The following is a 13,215-nucleotide window of genomic DNA, read 5'->3' on the forward strand; positions in this document are numbered from 1 at the left end:
AGACTGCCACGTCAAACGGAGCAGTGGAACGCAGAGAGAATAGCTTGACACGCAAAAACGTCACATCCGGCATCCAAAACCCGGAAATCCTGCGTTCAGTATGGATGATGCTGCAAAGGGGAATCTATTCCCAAACGGACTCATTGGAAAACGTCACTTCCGCTATAACGCGATATGCGGAAGTAGACCACAGGTGTAGGACATCTGTAACAATCAAATGGGTTTAAATACCGGAGCCTTCAACGTATTAGCATCCACGTCTGAAGAAGGAGTTATCTCTGAAACATGTTACGCGGGATGCTAATACAGTGTCGGGAGACCATCCATCTGATATCAGTATTGACCAAGCCTGTGCGGTGGTGCACCCAGCTGCTTCCCCGGGACTACCAACTGCTAAGCACCAAGCCCACCGCACCACCTTCGTTTGGTGAGATCAATACCCTATCTGTCCCCGTTTTTTCTGTGATATACATTTTGTATATGTATTGCATTTGCACTTTTGTTAAAAATTGGCACTTGCACTTTTTAAATTGTGTTTTAACTGTATGTACAATAAAATTTTCTGGTTAATATATTCCCTAAACGGGTCCAGATTCTTTTTAAACATATCAGCTCAAACACCCCTGCGCCATTACTCTGCAGACCTAAAAATCCTTTTTTGCTGCATCACATAAGAGTCAGTGTTGCTCTTAAATCCTGGTCAGCAGAAGGCAGCAGGGTGGGAGAGTTTAAATAGTGCGCAAGCAGTGTCATCCAAAACCCACTCGAATACATTGTCCTTTTCAACACTGTGGGTGATACTGTTTGCTGCCAGATATGTTTAAATACAGAGAAATTAGAAAATAACTTATAAAGGACACCTTTAATGCTCAAGGTGATCCCTCTGTTCAGGACGAAAATTTAGATTCTATCTTATATAAATTAGAACAAAAATTAATAAAAGAAAACAGACTCTGGTGGGAAATTGCAACATTGGAGCAATACCAATCAAACCAAATTATCCCTAAAGGTCTGCAAATTAATAAAATCCCATCGTTTGGAACCGCCAGAGAGGCGTTCAAAAGCGAATGGGATAACATCCTAAAAAAATGTTCCCACAGCCTCATTGACCTCATTATTAGAGAAACTAAAACTAAAAAAACTCATTGAGCCCGTAATGGAACTAGAAGATGTAAAGGAAAAGGAAAAATTGATTATTGCAAAACTAGAAAAAGAGTCTAGAATTCTTAGAACTAAAAAACAAAAAAAATTAAAAAGAGACTCCCCATTGTCAGTCACAGAAGAACAAAACAAGGAGGAGCCAATAGTCAATACTCCAATCCCCCACCCCAGAAATAGATTTTCGAAAAAATCTCAACCTCAAAAAATAAATTATGAAAATAACTGGGAACGTCAAAAATTCCAAAAAAGAAAATATAATCAAAATAATCCTGTTTCATATGATAGGAATTATAACAGAACATACCACTCACAAAAAATTTACCCTCATAGTAATAGGGAAGACTACGTCTACCAACGCCAACCAGAATGGCGGAATAAAAACCCTCCCAATCAGGAAACCTACAAAAACAGGTGGGAAAAAGAAAAGCCCATACCCATAAGAAATAGATTTGAACCCCTAAGAGAGTCCACTAATGACAACAGGTCTTTTTTAGAACAAAGACACAGGACCCCATTAAGACCAAAATAGGAGAACCAAAACTGAACAAAACCTATAGGGGAAAAAGAGGGGGTAAACAAAGAAGGAGTAATACAAATAAAAAGAGTATACCCCTTCCCACAAATCAGGAACCTTCAGAAGAAGGAAAAATCTTCAATTTAAGTGAATATAAACTCACTGATATAGAGAAAAAGGTGCTCCAAAAGGGATTAAAATTTGCGCCAACAGCACAGATTAACCCGTTTGAAATTTATGTAGATCTGCAAAAATTCATCAGAAAAATTACTGTCAAAAAATTCTTCGAAACAAAAAAGGGTGAAGATTTAGAACCCCAAACAAATGGGGACATGAACTCCAAATTTAAGAAAAAATCGAAGTTCTATCCCAAATATATAAAGGGTAATCAAATAGAAAGCTTCAATTCAATCGTCACTAAAGAAATAAAAAAGATCACTACTAGTAAAAAGAAAAACATAACTAGGAAGGAAGAACTGGCCATTGAGGCTCTACAAAAAGATCAAGAGCTCATTATAAAACCCGCCGATAAAGGCGGGGGTGTAGTACTCCTGAGCAAGGACAAATACATTGCTGAAATCAATAGACAGTTGGAGGATCACACAACTTACAAAAAATTAAGGAGTGATCCTCTAAGTAATATGACAAAATCATTGCAAGAATTGTCCAAAAAAGCAATGGAAAGTGGCGCCATTACATTAAAAGAAATGGAATATCTTAATTTGGAATCACCTTCAACCCCAACTATCTACATCCTGCCAAAAATGCATAAGCACCTTACTAATCCGCCTGGAAGGCCCATAATAACAGGCACTAATAGTCTTACCTCCAATCTATCAGCCATGATAGACTTTTACCTGCAACCCCTGGTGAATAAAACTGTATCTCACCTAAAGGACACTGGGGATGTGCTGCGTAAACTTAAAACATGTAAATGGGAATCCACATATATTTTAGCCACAGCAGATGTTAGTACCTTATACACTGTTATAGAGAATGAAAAAGGTCTCCAGGCGATTACATGGTTTTTAGAACAGAGTGAGTACTCTGTCGGCCTGAAGGAATTTTTATTGGAGGGGATTAAGTTCATTTTAACAAATAATTATTTTTATTTTAACGGGACTTTTTACCTCCAGATAAGAGGAACCGCCATGGGCACCAGATTCGCCCCCAGTTATGCGAACTTATTCATGTCCTATTGGGAGATGATTATAATCGATGAACATAGGACATGTGGGGCGAGTCTGGTGTGCTGGTGGCGGTTCATTGATGACATCTTTTTTATCTGGGGGGGTGATAATGCAAGTTTGGTTATGTTCTGCGAAACCATTAATCAAAATGATTTTAATATTAACTTAACTTTTAATATTAGCCAAACCGAAATCAACTTTTTAGATCTTTCTATATATATCAAAAATAATACGATATGTACCAGAACATATAAAAAACCTACCGATTCAAACTCGTACATAGATGTGCAAAGTGAACATCATAAAAGGTGGCTGGACAACATTCCTTTGGGCCAATTTAAAAGGCTCAAGAGAAATTGTGCAGATCCAGCCATCCTTAAAAAAGAATTGGGGGACATGAAAGGATGCTTCCAACAGAAGGGATACAATGAACATGATCTTGATGAAGCCATTGTAGAACTAGACAAGGTAGAAAGAGACCATCTCCTCATAGAAAGAGAAAAAACTGGAAATAACAGCAAAAAACATGAATGGTCTTTCATAAGCCAGTACGGGAGTCACCACAAAAAATTAGAACATGTGATATATAAAAATTGGAATATTTTAAGAGATGATCCCGTAATAGGCAACATTATACCCCCCAAACCCTCTTTTATTTATAGGAGAGCGAACTCTCTGAAGAATAAATTGGTGAAAAGTGCCCTGCAAGAAAAAACCCCAAGCACAAGGAATCTGGGCTTCCACAGATGTGGAGAATGCCTAATGTGTAAAACCACCACAAAACCAAATATTGATAGAAAGAGTACAGAATTCAATATAAAAGGGAAAAACTATAAAATTAAAGATTTTATTACGTGCCATTCACGGAACGTAATTTATTTCCTTGAATGCGAATGTGGCTACATATATGTTGGCAAAACATCCAGAAGCCTAAAAGTAAGACTATCAGAGCATATTTACAATATTAGAAAAGGTCTGGCAAGCCACTCAGTCTCTGAGCACTTTAAAACCAAACATTCTTGCAAAGAAAAGTATATAAAAAGATTTCTGTGGATCCAGATTATAAAAAATAGTTGGAAAGACAGAGACACAGAAAAACGTCTGGCCCAAAGCGAGATGCGCTGGATCTTTGCACTTGACACTTTAGTCCCCAATGGGTTAAATATAGAGTTTGAACTCAAATGGTTTTTAGAATGATTTTTAATGTGGTTTGTGCTCACTTTTTATCTGTTATTAATATTTTCTTTATTGTTTTTTATATCGTTTTAAAATCAGCCAACCCATCTGGAAAAAGGAGGATGCCACATATAGGGATGGACATAACCTGAATATAAAGTAGGGTTTAGCTTTTAGATGTGGCATCCTGTCTCTTTAGGTCCCTCACCACAAAGTATTGGAAATTGCTGTATATAAACAAAAGAATGCCCTTTTCCAAAATGGCGGAATCGGCTTCCTATGTCCGGAAGGGAGAAACAAAGAAATAAACGATCAAACTTCATGGCAGTATATAGAGAGCTCAACGCACATGTACCATGAAGATTTCCCCACAGAAAAGTCCTATCTGAAAGAAATTAAGCAGCAACACAAGACTGCCACGTCAAACGGAGCAGTGGAACGCAGAGAGAATAGCTTGACACGCAAAAACGTCACATCCGGCATCCAAAACCCGGAAATCCTGCGTTCAGTATGGATGATGCTGCAAAGGGGAATCTATTCCCAAACGGACTCATTGGAAAACGTCACTTCCGCTATAACGCGATATGCGGAAGTAGACCACAGGTGTAGGACATCTGTAACAATCAAATGGGTTTAAATACCGGAGCCTTCAACGTATTAGCATCCACGTCTGAAGAAGGAGTTATCTCTGAAACATGTTACGCGGGATGCTAATACAGTGACGGGAGACCATCCATCTGATATCAGTATTGACCAAGCCTGTGCGGTGGTGCACCCAGCTGCTTCCCCGGGACTACCAACTGCTAAGCACCAAGCCCACCGCACCACCTTCGTTTGGTGAGATCAATACCCTATCTGTCCCCGTTTTTTCTGTGATATACATTTTGTATATGTATTGCATTTGCACTTTTGTTAAAAATTGGCACTTGCACTTTTTAAATTGTGTTTTAACTGTATGTACAATAAAATTTTCTGGTTAATATATTCCCTAAACGGGTCCAGATTCTTTTTAAACATATCAGCTCAAACACCCCTGCGCCATTACTCTGCAGACCTAAAAATCCTTTTTTGCTCTCTCACACATGCACAAACACAGAGGCAATAGCACTGTAGCAGACTAGCTTTCGAAGCTTTTGCTTCGAGCAGGCTTCCTAGTATGGAATAATACACATATTGTAAATGATTATATTTTGTATATTCAACCTCTAAAAATTTTGTTTAAAATGATACTTTCACAAAAAGATGGTGTGTTCCGAGTTTTTAAGACACAAGACATGTAAGGGGGCTTATCAGCTTTGTATTGCTATAGCATTTGGTAATATGAGATATTAATTATGCCTGGCCCTGATACGATTAGCAACAGGCTACACCTCTCCTCTTGTATGATCAAGATGAAAGGGAGGATAGCTGTATACTGTATAGCAAAAACATAAACCACTGATGGTCAGAGTAAGCATAGTGCCAGTGTGTGAAGATAAAACGCATTAGGTATATCAAAGTTCCAGGAAGCTAATTTGTTCCAACAATGTCAGATAAGCTTCTTTTATGTTCTACGTTGTATGTGCATTTGTTAATAGTCTCAATAAATTCCATTGTATTTTATGGTATGCTATGAACTTCTTTACAATTCCATTTTGCATAGTGAATTGACACATTCCTACTTTATGGAGTTGAAGAAAATCACAGGAGTGAGTTTTGCCAAGTCTGGCTCAGATAAGTGTTTATTATATTGATTTCTGGCATAGGTCCACAGCGAATACATTTACACATTTACAAAATATATATATTTTTGGAATTCACATTTAACTTTTTTCTATTAAGTTAATTGCACTAGGTGATGCCTCTGTTTTTTGATTTATTTTGTATTCCCCTTGAAAAAGAGAAGTTTTGCCACTTTTATGCTGAGAGAATTGGTGTTTTTGAATTGATCGGGGACACGATGTAATAGGGTGCGATTTTTTAGTCAGTAAAAAAATCCCTCCATATCGCACATGTAATAGGGTGTAAATTTGTAGACAAAATCAAAATCACTTGTGATTTCTGGTGATTATTTAGCAATGGAAATATGCAATTTTTTAGTAATGGGAGTATGCAGTTTATTGTAACCAGCAACTGGTCAGTGAGCTGGTCCTGGTTTCCCACTGAGAGGCTTCTCCAGGTCGGGGTTCGCTTTTTTTTAACCCCCTCGAGCCCTAATGGAGAAGAGGACAGACCAGGGAAGAAGTGTATGGCAAGGTAAGCATGTATGTTTGAGTGTTTGAATGGATGTATGCAGTGGCGTTTTTACCTATGGGCTGAAGGGCTGTGAGACTGCACTGGCTTCACTGTCACTGGCAGTGCCAGTGACTTGGAAGTCTGACCTTCCAGTCACCATTGGGAGGTGTTCCCTTCCCCAGAGATGTCTCTAAAAGTGGGTTCTGTGCAAGCGCAGTACCGAGGACGATATTGCGCATGCGCCAGACCCGAGACCCTGAATACTGTATGAGTCTGTGCACTGCTGCTGAAACAGCCCATAGAGGCTGGGGCCAGGGCATGTGCAGTACTGAATTAGCTACTGTGCATGCACAGGTTCCACATGTGCATGCGGGACCTGCACATGCACAGTAGCTTAATAAGTACTGCAAATGCGCAAGTCCCGCAGCAGGGGTCGGGACCAGCAGTGGGGACCAGAGGGTGGAGGCGGTGGGGACCAGCAGTGATGGCAGTAGAAGGGGAGGCCCACCTTTGCAGCAGCCTCCCTCCTCCACAGAGCTAAGAGCCTATGCTTGGTGTATGCATGTATGTTAATAAAGCTCTACTGTCCTAGGTGTATGTATGTATGTATGTATGTATGTATGTATGTATGTATGTATGTATGTACTATGTAACTATGTACAATCCAATGTTAAATGTTATTTCTATATTTACCATAAAATTAGCAGCCTGGTGTCCACCAACCAGGCATGCCGGGGACAGCCCTGGGCTTCAGCCCTGGAAGGGTTAAACCTGGGGGACCACCCCTTCATTGGGGGTCCACACTCCTCCAGGAAACCTGTCCAGGGCTTACCAGTCAGGCTGTTCATGTGACGGCAGAAAAAGTGGCTGTTGGACCCCAGTGCTGGTTCCAAAATATGGGGGACTTCTGTTTTTGTTGTTGTCCCCAATATGTTTGGAACTAGAACTGGTCTAATAGCCTGGTATTCTTAAATACGCTGGACCCAATCTCTACCCCCATATTTGGGAAACCCGGACAAGCTCAATGAGACTGGGACTGGTTATGCTCGGGTGGGATGCTTTTTGTTCAGCATACATTCAAAATATCAGCATGGTCTATATCACGGGTGTCAAACACAAGGCCCGCGGGCCAAATCCGGCCCGCCAGACCTCGTCATGTGGCCCGCGCGAGGAGATAGCACGCAGGGCAGTGTGTCCCAGCTCCTGCCTAGGCCACCTCCTCTCACCCAACCCACCGCGGCCACCTTACCTGTTCCTCCACTGTCGGCGGCCATGTTCCTTTAGGCACATATGTATGCGGCTACAGAAACATGGCCGCCGGCCTCCACGGCTACGTGGAGGAGGGCCCGGCCACCTGTTCCCTCTGATGCCCGGCAGTGACAGACACTGGGTGGGGACGTCATGACGATGACGCCGCCCGCCCATGCGTCTGTAGAGAAGTAGGAGCAGGCAGGGAAGCTGGACCGGGAGTCGGGGACAGTGTGGCTGCAGCAAGCAGTGAAGAAAAGCTGGAAGCCGCAGCAGCTGCAGGACAGACGGAGAAACAGTAAGTGAGGATGAGGATCACACTCACAATAAAAAAATATATATATATCTGCTGTTTCCTGAGGGGTCCCTGTGTATAATAATAATTATGCCATGACACCACAGGCTGCTCCTCCTGTATAATCATTTATGTGTCATGGCATTACTTTTATTATATTATACAGGGGGAGCAGTCTGTGGTGTCATGGCATTATTATTATACAGGGGGAGCAGCCTGTGGTGTCATGGCATTCATTTTATATTATACAGGGGGAGCAGCCTGTGGTGTCATGGCATTATAATTATACAGGGGGACCTACAGATACAACCGTCCCTTTGAGGGTGACCAAACTGCTGATGCGGCCCCCGATGAATTTGAGTTTGACACCCCTGGTCTATATACAGTTTTGACATGAAATAATGTCAACATTGTGAATGGCAACAGGGTTCTGCTGTGAGTAGGTTTAGGGTTAGGCTGTGATTAGGGTTAGAGTTAAGCTGTTAATGTTAGAGTTAGGATGTGGTTAGAATTAGGGATAGCATGTGATTAAGGTTAGACTGTGACTACGGTTAGAGTTAGGATGTGGTTAGGATTAGCATGTGCTTAGAGTTAGGCTGTGATTGGGTTAGGATCTGATTAAATTTAGGGCTAACATGTGATTAGAGTTAGGCTGTGATTAGGGTTACTTAGCTCAGCAATGGAAAATTGTATGGTCGACATGCTGACTGTTAACATTTACATTCTAGCAATTCTGTACCAACATTATGTCAATGTTGACATAGTGAACATCAACATCTTCAATGGGTTACATAATTACCTATTTACCTACAGTTCTGCACATATTGAACTGTAACTTCTTAGTATAATGGCATTCACTAAGATGCTGTGTGTATGTTATGGATGTCACTGAGATGTCCTCTCAGTTTGTTTTGTATATAGAGGCCTATGGAATGGTCCATGTTACAGATAGAGGTGGCTAAAGTATCTGCCTTGTATACTCGTACATAGAATCAAATTAGGAAAATGCGACCTCAAGACTTATATTTGTGGGGGGGCCTCCTTTTGGACCAGGGGTAACTAAAGTTAAGTAGTTCCATAAATACAAATCATACACTCTTTGAAAGTCAAATGCAAAAAGAAATTCCATTTGATGGGTGTGTTATTAAGCTTGCAGTGGTTTTGTTCAGGCCATACTCCGACGGGCATTATGCCTCCAGCATGGGGCTGATGCTTCTGATTTCAAAAGCAAAAGGTGGGCACCCCAGCCCTTACACATTGTGATGCAAGGTTTACACTAGAACATGGGATTTTACTAGAATTAGCATAAAGTCTTATGTACTACTACAGAAAAAGATGCAAGTTGTAGTACCGTGCGAGTCAGCCCCACAATGTGTATCTGGAGCCAACAAGAATAGCAAGTCTACTTGGTTTATTACGTCAGAAAACAAGTATAGCCGTTTATAGCTCCTAGTCCCAAGGTGTACCTAGTCATGTATGCCAATTATTGACCAAAAAAAAAAGACCATGAGGCAGATTTACCAAATGTCTTATTTATAAAGCCACTGAAGATCCCTACATCATTGTGGGGCTCCTGGGAACTGCAGTGCCTGAACATGCCAGCCAGGGGTCATGCCTTCTTTTCCTTTTAGGGACTCCTTAGATTACATTTTGTTCCTCATGGTTCTCACTTATCTTCTAACATAAGCTGCTCAAGCACCCTGCTCTTGCATCCTGTTGTGCCCACCTCCTTAAATGTCCCTGATGCATCCTGGGAGCCGTAGTTTGTGACATTTGCATCTGCTGTGTCTTAACCAGCTGGGGATACATGTTGAGGAACATTGAAAGTGATCCCTCATCTGTGCATAGTGGCTTTAGACTAATTAGCATGCCCTTAAATCTTTCCCTGCCTATATGCCTACCTTGAAAAAAAATCACAGAGAATCGTCTTACTCCACAGCGCAGCCATTTTGTGTTTCATTTGCATTGTGGCTAAGTATAACCATGTTCTTACCATGTCTGCTTGTGTATTGGCCCTACCGTACGAGAAGCAACTTTTCCAACTTTACAATCAGTCCCTGGTACTAAATAGTGTATGTTTGTTTTTAAATGCTCAACATACACAATGGCTAATTAAGTCTACTATGTTCACCTCAAATGTTTTTCATGCACTATCTCTTATATATATAAATATACATATCTATGTATTTAAATACAATACAATTTAAATGTATATAAATTGTAAAGCACAACAGAATATGCTGCACTATATAAGAAACTATAAATATATTATATATATATATATATATATATATTTCCGATGAGCTGGCACTCTCCTCTCTGTGTGCATCTGCCGGAGTGCTCCGTCTGGTTAATGCATACCACAACTCCTCCTTAGACTTGCACTTCCACGGACTTGATTATTAATGATGCAATGTCACACCAGCTTGATTGCGACGTTTCGAACTTTTAATTAGTTCTTCATCAGGCAGCGTACAGACAATAAACATATAAATAAACTGACCTTATATCCCCTTGTCTCCTCCTCGCGGCAAACGCCGGTCATCCACGCACTTCCTGTCCAGACTCCGGAAGCTCTCACCCACCGGAAGACGCTGTTCAGGGTTGCTATGGTGACCCGGCTTTTGCTGCAAAAACAGAGAAAAAAATGAAACAAAACATACTTGCAAAAGAACACTTCACCTCTTATATGTGCTTTATATACTGTATCAAAAATATTAAAACCAACACTGTTCATCTTATGGTAATACAAATGTACACGCTTCTTGGTGTACTCTCCTTGTGAATAAGTTGACTGTGCAGAGTGTCGACTAATTTCAATCTGTACACAAAAAACATTGTTTTAATCTAAACACACATTCAGATTCAACTGTTCGTTTAATCCTTTTGGTCTTACAGTAACTATAAATATATTATATATATTATGGTTTTCCAAAAAATAATACTCTAGAGGACTAATTTTCCTACTTTGAATTGAACTCCAATATTGGACCATAGGAGAGTCCTCACTTAGCGAAATAGGGATGTCTTCTATCCCATTTAAAAGGGTACCCTATTAAGTGTCTATATTAAGAAGGAGCTATAGGAGAAAATAATCTTCCTGGTTCTAGACTATTTACAGGTGTGTACCAAAATAGGCGTTCCACCTAACACAGGAGGAATCATTCATTCCACCACAGGGTCAACATATAACTCTCTCTTTGCAACTGAATAAACCATCAATAGGCCCATTAAAGATTGGTTTAAAACATTTATACCCCTGATGAAGTCTCATGACGAGACAAAATGTGTTGGGTTGTGTTTCATCCTTAATCTCGTCATGAAAGTTTAATCTTGGTACATTACCAGTGAAATCATATGTAGGTCTACGTTTCGTCCACTAGGTGGCCTTTCTCAAGACAAGTCACCAGTAGACGTCCTCACAGCACAAGAGTCAGGACTCTTGTGCTGTGAGGACGTCTACTGATGACTTGTCTTGAGAAAGGCCACCTAGTGGCCGAAACGTAGACCTACATATGATTTGACTGGTAATGTACCAAGATTAAACTTTCATGACGAGACTCTGGTGAGTGCCCTTATTGGATTAACCATATCCTACCCTGCTTTATGATTGGGACATTCAGTGTCGCCTTAAAGGAGCACCCCCTATAATTCTCAATGCTGGCCGTGAGTGCGGAATTTCAAAATTCTATATATCTATATAGATATATAGTGGTGGAGAAAGCATCCTCCCACAGGAAAGTAATGTTGAGTATCCAGACCAGGTTTTGGAAGCAGTAGCAGAATCCCAGGTGTGTAATCATCAGCACCTGGGATTTCCTGCTATAAGGTTTACCAGGGCAGAGTCACCTTGCTCTTGATGGTGGAATAGCTGCCCAAGTTACATTAAAAAAGAACAAAAAAATATATCCTCAAGTTCATTGAGTAATATATCTGTAATCTTTGCATATATTTTGTAGGGTGTTCTATTAATTTTCCACTCTTTACCTGTTTCACATCAAGACTGCTGGTCCAGACACTTACTTGGACACATCAACCAAGTTGCAGATGGTATAGGAAAATCATTGGGCCTTACTGAGACTCAGGGGGAAATTTACTAAGGTGGGAGTTCTATTTCACATGGCATATTACTATGGGCAACCCTTATTAAGTTTCCCCCTCAGAGCCCGAGGAACTGCTGTGGGTATAATTGCAGATTGCTGAAAAAGAATGACAGCAGTACATATGATGATATAGGACAGTGGTTCTCAAACTGTGGGCCCTGACATCAAAGTGGGTTTGCAACGATCTTAACATGTGGTCATGACGCCATGTTGCTGAACTTCAGGCTAATGACTTCTCTGTCACTTATCCAAGGGATCTGAAAAGTCAGTTGAATTGTCTGTTACATCAGTCTCCTCGCATCATTTTGTGCCTCCACAATGCTGCCGTGCTGACCAGTGACCATTCTGCTGGAACTTGCTGAGGACCTATAATTATTTCTTCTGCCTGACGGGGTCACAGAGCAAAATAGTTTGAGAACCCCTGATCTAGGATATGCATAGTGGAAAGGAAACAACAGGAAACAAAGTGGACAAGGTGACAGATAAAAACGTGCTACTTCTGGGCATTTTACCCATTCAGTGCCAGAGAGGAGTTTGGAAGTACATACATACGTACAAATGAAAATTTTACTTCTTATTTTCTGCTGAATGAGTTAATGTTTACTTTGAAAAAGAACAGTGCCCACTGGAGCATCACAGAATATGCATTTATTGAAATCCTGCTGCCTCGCAGCTCTAAATATCCAGGTGGAACTGCAGTAGAAATCCAATTTATATCCATTTGCACAGCTAAATCTCATTCTATAGCAAGACAGGTGCATCTATTAGAGAAATTATATTCTTCTGTTTAACTCATCCATTGTACCATATACAACCACACTTAAATTGTTCATATTGAGCCAAATCCCTAAAGCTCGGTACACACTTGAGCAATGGAGATTCGTTCCGACTTCGGAATGAATCCTTTTCAGTGGGTACTGCCAAAATACAATGGCATGATGTGAATGAAGGACAGAACAATCACATACATGGTGTCATAAGGGATATTGGGCCTTATTCTAGTTCACTCTTTCTGACAAAATCCTTCTTGAAATTCTGCACAGATAATATTGACCCCAAATGATAATGTTTGAGCCCTAAGGCCAAACTCCACCTACACTTTTGTGTTTTTCCGCCCACCCTAATTCACTTGCCTGTGGTTGCTAGGGTGCTTCACATCAAACCTCACAATGGGCCTTATTCTATTTCACTCTTTTTGACAAAATCCTTCTTAGATGGACAAAACCATGTGCACTGCAGGTGGGGCAGATGTAACTTGTGCAGAGAGAATTAGATTTGGGTGGGTTTTTTCTTCAAAGTGAGATCTATATTGCA

This window comes from Crinia signifera, chromosome 6 (assembly GCF_055691185.1).
Source record: "Crinia signifera chromosome 6, ASM5569118v1, whole genome shotgun sequence".
In the NCBI taxonomy this organism is placed as follows: Eukaryota; Metazoa; Chordata; class Amphibia; order Anura; family Myobatrachidae; genus Crinia; species Crinia signifera.